This window comes from Zingiber officinale, chromosome 4B (assembly GCF_018446385.1).
Source record: "Zingiber officinale cultivar Zhangliang chromosome 4B, Zo_v1.1, whole genome shotgun sequence".
In the NCBI taxonomy this organism is placed as follows: Eukaryota; Viridiplantae; Streptophyta; class Magnoliopsida; order Zingiberales; family Zingiberaceae; genus Zingiber; species Zingiber officinale.
Window position 1 is genome coordinate 58535374 of NC_055993.1, and position 8470 is coordinate 58543843.

Sequence of the window (8470 nt, forward strand, 5' to 3'; positions counted from 1 at the left end):
GAATTTTTTTCAAATTGGGCTACTTCTTCATTCTATTATTCAATAGAGATCAGGTAAAGCTTTTTCTATAGATTTAGGTTTAATCATGGATATTATGGTTATTTGACTTAAGTTTTTGTATGACGATTGAGTTCTAACTCTTAGAGTTGGATTATCCAAAATTTGATCAACCGAGTGATTGGTTCTTGTTCTGATGTTCCTATTTCATAATTAATAATTGGTTCCTCTATTTCATTTATGTTAGATTCAAGTCTAGGTTTGTCATCTTCTAAGTTTATATCATTTTGTTCATTAGTAATATTGTTAGGTTGTTTACTTTCATCATCAAATATAATATTAGTTGTTTCTTCAACTTTTGGGTATTTTTATTAAAGACTATATAGGCCCTACTAGATGTGAAATACCTAGGAAAATTCCATATTGAATTAGATGTAAATTTTCCTAAGTAGTCTTTAGTATTCAATATATGAACTTTACATCCAAATACCTTTTAGTAATTTAAATTGGGTATTTTATTATAATAAATTTGATAGGAAGTTTTATTATAAAATTTATTAATTAAAATTCTATTTGAAATGTAACATGACATGTTTATAGCTTCATCACAAAATTGGTGGGTAGGTTATATTCATTTAGCATTGATTTAGTTTCTTCTTGTAATGTTCTATTTTTCCTTTCAACTATTCAATTTTGTTGAGGAGGTCTAGAGCACGAATAAGCATGATGATATCCATTTATTTGCTAGAATTCAGTAAACTTATGATTTTCAAATCTTCTCTCATCATCACTTCTTATTCTCTCAATTTTAATATCCTTTTCATTTTTTATTAATTTATAGAAATTATTCAAATTTTCAAATGTTTAATTTTTAGTGTTTAAAATTTTACCCAGGTGAATCTTGAGTGATCATCAATTATTACTAAGCAGTACTAGTTTCTCCTTAGTGACTTAGCCCCGTGTGAATCAAATAGGTCTAAGTGTAGGAGTTTAAATATTGAGTTAGTTCGATTTAGATTAGTTGGTTTGTTAGTTGATTTGGTTTGTTTCCCTTGTTGACAAGTATTATAGATTGTATTTTCTAAGTGTTTTAATTTTGATAGACCTCTAACTAAACCATTTTAACTTATTCTTGAAATGAGTCTTAAATGAGTATGACTCAGTCTTCTGTACCACAACTTAGCTTCTCTTGTTGTGCTAGTAGACACTTAAGTGAGGAGCTAGCTTGGAAGGTCAATTGTGGCCCCCAGGGCGCAGCACAGATGGTGTGCACATGATATCTCTGCGTAATGGCCAGGGGTCGATTATTTGGAACTGATGACTTGGGGTTTACCCACCATGCACCTGACGCCTATGTACCTGAATGTACCTCCCTCCATATCCGTGAGACCGACATTAGAGGGGCCGTTAATGTAGCAGATCTATATTTTTTTTGATAGGTTAATTATGTAGATATTATTTTTCCTAATTCACTTAAGTATTAATTCAGAATTTTAAATATTTTTAATTAAGCATTTAAGGTTTGAGAATGTTACTATATAATCAGAATTACATAATGAACTTATACCTCTTCAAAATGATTTGAGGAACAAGTCATAACCCAAGCCTAAACCCAAAATCAAGCTCACATCATATATATTGGCTCCATCCATTATCAATAGGCTTGGTTTAAAGACCAAACCATCTTTGGTTCATAGCTAAACTAAACCAATTTGATTTATTACTAAACCATAATGGATCTAACTCACTTACAAGAGGCGTAGACCACCATCGCTTCTAGCCCAAAAAATATCTATCATATTTGCCGTTCATCTTGTCCTACCAGATTCAATCTCTCTCAATCTAAGAATATTAATCTCAAACTTGTTTTATGTCTTTCGGATATACTCGTAATATGTGTGATCCAATAGATTTCTAGTTATGTTGGTCGTTCATTGTCACGCCCCTAGAGGAGTCTCAACCGATAAAATTTTGACAATATCACCCCTGTACCGGTGACATTATAAAGCAATATACATACACAAATAACATAATAATATATTCAAGAACTCACACGGCTGGATATAAACACAACCACGTAGTATAATAAGCCCACACGACTAAAAGTAAATACACAACCATGCATTATAATAACAACTCACACGGCTGAAAGTAAACACACAACCACGCAGTATAATAACGACCCACATGGATGAAAGTAAACGGAGCGGAAAACCATAAAATAATACGAATATAAAACCAACAAAACCACTAACTAAAATACCTGCAACCACCAGACTAGACTCCAAAATCCACATCGACTTATTGGAAAACAAAATACGCAAAATCAACATACCACCTAATCAGTAACAAAACCAAAAACAAAACTATCCTCGAGTGTGACGTGGGACTGGCAGCTGGGACTCTCCAAGCATCCATGACTCATCTACCTGTTACCTGGCGAAAGAAAACCAATTTGCGAGGTGGTGAGTATTGGAACTCAACGGGTAAGGAAATATAGTGCATGAACATACTATACAAATAGAAAGTGAACCAAGAGTATACAGTTTCATAAGAGGAATAGCAGATACTAAAACAAAACTATAATATATGCTCATACCTGAAACCATATCCTAGACTAGTAATAGAAGGTCAGAAGTAGTACTAATCTGCTACAGTACTGCTCATAACTACAGAGGAAATATGTAAGGTATATACAAACTTTCAATAAGTAAACCAAGGACTAAACACCTACAACAAGGGTATATCTCAAGATAAGCAAGCATAGCAGCATCAGTGAACAACAACAGTAAGTAAGCAATAACCGCGCGCTTATGTAAACAAACAACAGCAACCAAAGTAAGTATAATAACAGCGTATGCACGGATGGTCACTCCTGCCCACCCCTCTACACCATGACCCCTGTATGGTCGAGAAGTCGGGTTAGTGACAGACTATACACCACTCCAGTTATCACTCTCTCGAGTGGCCGAGGGGACAGTTGCATAGTAGCTAACTAGCTACATCTGTGACGGGGGTCCCTGCTGCTCGCAACTCCAACTATCACTACCTATAAGTGACCAAGTGGAAGCACGATAGGACAAGCGACATCAACTCCAGCTACCACTCTCTCGAGTGGCCGAGGATGGGCCCTGGTCAACGACTCTCTCGACCGCAAGGAAGAATTGGTCATTGACATGCATGTCATGATATGATGCGCCAAATGCAACAGTCATCATACAACTATAAGCAGAAATTAGGTATGCTACATGAAGCTAGCATGTTCAATATGGTACATAATAAATAACAATCTTCATATCAATATAAGCAAAATTTAGGTATGCTACATGAAGCCAGCATGCTCAATATAGTACATAAATAAACAACAGTCAAAGCATACAAACATAGTATCTAGTATCTGCTACTTATCATGGACAACAACAAGGGAATGTATAGATATGGAACGAATATCTCAAAGATCACGTGGAAGTATCAAACGCAGGAAAAACAAGAGTGGAGTCAAGGTAAAATAGTCCTTATCCAAAATAGTTCATGCACCAAGGTCGAAGTACTAAAAGATACAAAGCAAGAAATACCCGCCTTTATCTGACAATCGTGATAAATAATCTCACGTCAAGACACTCGTCTCAGTTAACGCCCTACAAATCATATATTGTACAATTTAGCTAATTTTATAAACAACAACTAGCTAAACCAACTTAACTTAATTAGGGATCAACCTTAATCCATTGGTTAAATTAGATTTAACCCAACCTTATCAACTCTTTAATTGGTTCATATAGCAAACCATTTGCTAACAAGTCAATTCAACATAAATCCAACATACTTAATTCATCCTATTGATTAATTTAAGTTTAATCATATCATTCAACAAAATCCAATGATCTTCTATCAAACCAATTGTTTCATCTTCCAATTCGCCTTCCTATTTAGTATTTCATTTTCAACAAACCCTAGCACCATCATCTAAGCAAACAAACCCAATGTAGAATTGCAATTCAACTATGTAAATCTAATTCACCACTTACCCTAATTTGATCCACAGTCGCTTGAAGAAGAAATCCACTCATAGCAACAATAGAAGTGAAGCTCTCCCCTGTTAACTCACAGTCGGGATTCTTGCTGCCAGAAAGGATGACTGTTGCTAGGTGAAACTGCTGTCATCCAAACCAAAACTCTAAATCATCAAGCCAACCATAGATCTACACTTAATCATCTACTAATAATGAGTGGTTACCTCCAAATTGATGGATCGATAGCTATGGAGCGCAGGTGCAAAGAGGGAAAATCGACGCTAGGTGGTGTTGTGGTGGGTGATGGCATCAGTGAGGGGGCTTGGCGTCAACGAGGGATCGGCTTGCCGGCAGTCGTGGCTGGATCAGACGATGGAAGGTCTCAGCGGTGGGGGGATCAGGAGAGGAGACGGCTGTGACCTGCTCTCCCCCAACCAACAGTGATTGATCAACACCGAACCTTAGCCAGATTGTGGAGCACTAGCGGCGCGAGTAGGCCGCAGAAGGGCTGGCTGTCGCCCCCATCGTGATTGCAACCTATGCCGACGACCATGGGAGTTGTGCTGTGGGTACCCAACCCTCGTAGCTGTTGGTGCTAGCGCTCGTCGGCTGGCGGTCGGCTCGAGGAGGAAGAGGCGACGAATTGGGAGGAGAGAAAAGGAATCGGGATAAGGGAGTTCAGCGGGGAAGAGGTGAAGAGAGAAAAGGAAGGATTGGGTTAAGTTAGGTTTTTAATAACCTAACTTAGGTTTAATTAATTAAAACTTTATATTAATAATTTTAATTAACTCTTACTTAAATTGAGTATTCTAAACAGGCTTTCGCTTAGCTTACAAATTCATTCTCTTAAACTCATCACACGAGCTCCGAAAAATTTTCAGAAAATTTCTAAAAATTCCTAAAAATTCTAATAAGATTATTTTTCAAATAACCTTATAATTTAATTATTATTTGGGTATCATATTTTACATTCATAATTAATAATTAATTATAAATTGATCATGAGTGACACCTTACAGTATATCATGACCTCCAATTGATCGAAAAATTATAATTGATCCTAGAACAATTCTCAACCTTTTAGTAGCTTTAGTCAATAGTGCATCTATTATTTTTACTCATCTTAGACCCACTTGATTTAGGATATTCTCCATTTGTTAGTCTTTACTAGACTGACTATGTCATTCCTAGCCCAAGTAATCATTTCTTGTCCTTAATGAGTTAATCTAATATGCATTTGAGTTTTTCGTTTGAGTTGTTCAAACAAGCCCAAACCAAATAAAGCCCAGGATTATATGCCCACATGCTTATTTTGGATATGTATAAAAAAAAGAAGAAAAGGTAATAAGACTTGAAGTTGAGTAGGTTAGAAAATGATCTTATCTGATAAGATTATGTCAAACCTATAAGTAAGATTTTTTATCTCAACTTTAAATAATAGCCAACATTATAGTGTGGCACGTGAGACTCCAATTGTGCTCGTGAGACGGGCGGCATCTATACTCGTGTGGATATCGTTAGAAGAGCAAATGTATTGATCGTACTTAGATCGGCTTGACTCTCTAGATATGCAAAGGTTCTATGTATCTAGAGATAACATTCTACACCAACGATTAATTTGAATACGAATGGATCATTGGTGGATTCTTTTTTCATAGTGTCTTGTGTTTAAGTTTGCTCTGGAACCCAACACTCATCTACTTTTATTCTGTTCTTTATCATTTCTCTACTTCCTATTATTTTGGCGCTTCATGATGACTTAGGCATTGGAGGGACCTCGTTGGGATAACTTCCGGCAAGCCCTTTGATGCCTGTTATTCTCCGCATAGTTGACTACCCACAAGAAGAAAGTGAGAGGAAGACTTCCATATCATTGCTCTTTGATGCTGGGTGGATTTTTATCATCGCGTGCGGTGAGATTTCTAGCCGCATCCTGGAGGATGGTTTTTCTATGGTTCATCTATTGGGTAAATTAGGAGTTCAATGTATGTGCAGTTATGAGCTCTAAAATATTCATTTCTATTGGGATTCAAAACTCTTATCCTATTATTTATTTTCCTAACTACTTTACAACTGCCCACACTTGTGGTTTTTGACAATTATTATTTGAATTCTTCATACATCGGTAAAATAGGAAAACAGCGTTGGCAAACCCAATTTTTCTTGAAGTAATCCATCGAACTCGAACATGATGGAAAGAGACAGCTTATCATGTTAGTAAAGGATTTGGAATTGCTGGAATTTCTTGCTTCTGTGTTTATCGAAATGAGAGCACATTATGAAAAAAAAATAAATGAATACAACTCAGTAGTACCAAGCTAGCTATCTTTAACCATTGTTTTAAGTCCCAGTATTGGATTATTTATTTTGATAATTTTAAAATTGTTTCTTGTGATACCATGTTCTGTTGTTAACTTTGCATCTAAGCCTATTTAGTTTTGTCATAAATATCAAGCTATTTTCTAATCGCCTAAAATAATTAAGATTCTATCCAATCTCTTGTTGTTCAAAGACGAGTGATAAGATAATACATTTCACCTCAAACACTTTGTTTGTGACCTATTGCATGCACAATATTCTAGTTGTAAGGAGGGAATACAATTGGAGATTCATGAACATTTTTTTGGGGGTCAAATTAAATTAATAACATAATGAAAAGATATAGTAGATGATACGAGATATAGTAGATGATACGGGTTATGATAAGTGAACCCTGTAGGAGTGGTTAAAAATGGAATGGGGATAAAGTCAATGTAAGGTGACAGTCATACTCTAGAAGGAGTAAAATCCACTCATCCGGCTTTGATTAAATCACCTAATGCTAAACTTCTTAGATTCCACCAGACCGAGTTATAATCCTATTGGGGAAAGATAATCAACCCTTAAACTGAGCGAATCGAGGAGTCTAGTATCTCAAGGATGACCAGATCTTAAGGTGGTCAAGTTTAAGGCCGCTCGACCTTACATATCGGTCGGAATGACTGACTCATTCAACAATATACCAATCATAAGTGACAATGTACATGTGAATCCGTCCAGTCTCAGAGTCAAATGAATATACATACACTGACCGTATAAAAATATGGCCTGGCAATGACATGACATAGTTTAGCTAAATATATTAACCAAACTTCTCAGAACATAGTTGCATCTCTCGGTAGCACATTATAATTCCGGTTGGGAAAAGGACGATCGGGCATGCAATACCTATCCTCATATTACAACCCGGGTAGGACAAATACAGCCCAGCCTGGTATGCTGATCAAGTCTCTCAGATCGAAGCACACCTTCTCTACGTAACTTATCATACACTCGATCAGGTAAAGGGATGACCGAACATACGACACTTGTATTATTATTGTTTGAATAGAATTCCAACACAACATATATTATTATCAAAGGGATTTTCAGGGAGCATGATGCACCCTACCATTCTCCAGCGAGTATCTTAATGCTGCATAGAACGTGGTTGAGCAACTTAATATAATGCAAAGCAGTGGAATATAAAGAATACAACTGAACATCTTAATAAAAGTGACAGGCTTAAGGACAGGTCGGATTATATTCAACCAACAATATCATCTTAACATGGATGTCGGCTTAAGAACCGACAGGATTATATTCATCCAATAGCATCCTCCTAATAGGGTAGTGGGCTTAAGGACCAATCAGATTATATTCAGTTGATAACATCATCTCAACAGGACAACCGACTTAAGGACCAGTCGAATCATGTTCAGCAGACAATATCTTGACAGCTTGTCATAATAACAACTTTGTATCAGAAAATATTGAAAACTTCTTCAGGGATCATCATGTCTCCCATTAGCAGACCAATAATAATAGCATATTCCTTCGACAATCCTAGCAATAATAGAAGCTGTAAATGACAAAAGGGGTATATATATAAGTATAATAAAAATTCCTCGGATGATTATAGTGAATTACTTAACAAACTCTGACACATTTTACTACCTCATGATTGTGGAGGTTATGTGATGTGGTATATATAAGGGAAGTCCTCTCCGTGATGAAGGTATGCTTATTGATATCTGCTACTCTACTCTTACGCATACATTCTAACTATTCTTCATCCATTCGTTCAGATTGGGAGTCACTTGTGCATCGGAGGGCCTTCACCAAGGACTCCCCTGGTTCTAGGCGCTGACATTTTGTAGGATCGTCTCCTTGTGCACAACATCGAAGAAGAAGTTTCTTTTGGAGATAAAGGTCTTCTGACGGTCAATCATTCATCCACCGTGCCTAGCGCATCATCTCCACAGGCCTCAGACAGGATCAAATTTAGCGTCGTATGTGGGAAATCTTCGCTTGAATCTGAGAATCGGAGATGGTGGATGCTGGAAAACTCACCACCATCACTTTAATGCAAGAGGACCTAGATCTACTCATCAACACAAAAGCTCAAAAATTAATGCAATAATAGCAACAATAGCAAGGAT

General features: G+C 36.5%; 1 long non-coding RNA gene across 1 annotated transcript; it reads right to left on the reverse strand.

The window, feature by feature from the left end:
• Positions 1–2097: 2097 nt before the first annotated feature.
• LOC121977561 lies at positions 2098–4726 on the reverse strand. The gene is made up of 3 exons (XR_006110931.1): positions 4235–4726; positions 4026–4151; positions 2098–2433 (listed from the first exon to the last, which is right to left on the reverse strand). It is a non-coding gene; the product is annotated as an uncharacterized LOC121977561 (long non-coding RNA).
• Positions 4727–8470: the final 3744 nt, after the last annotated feature.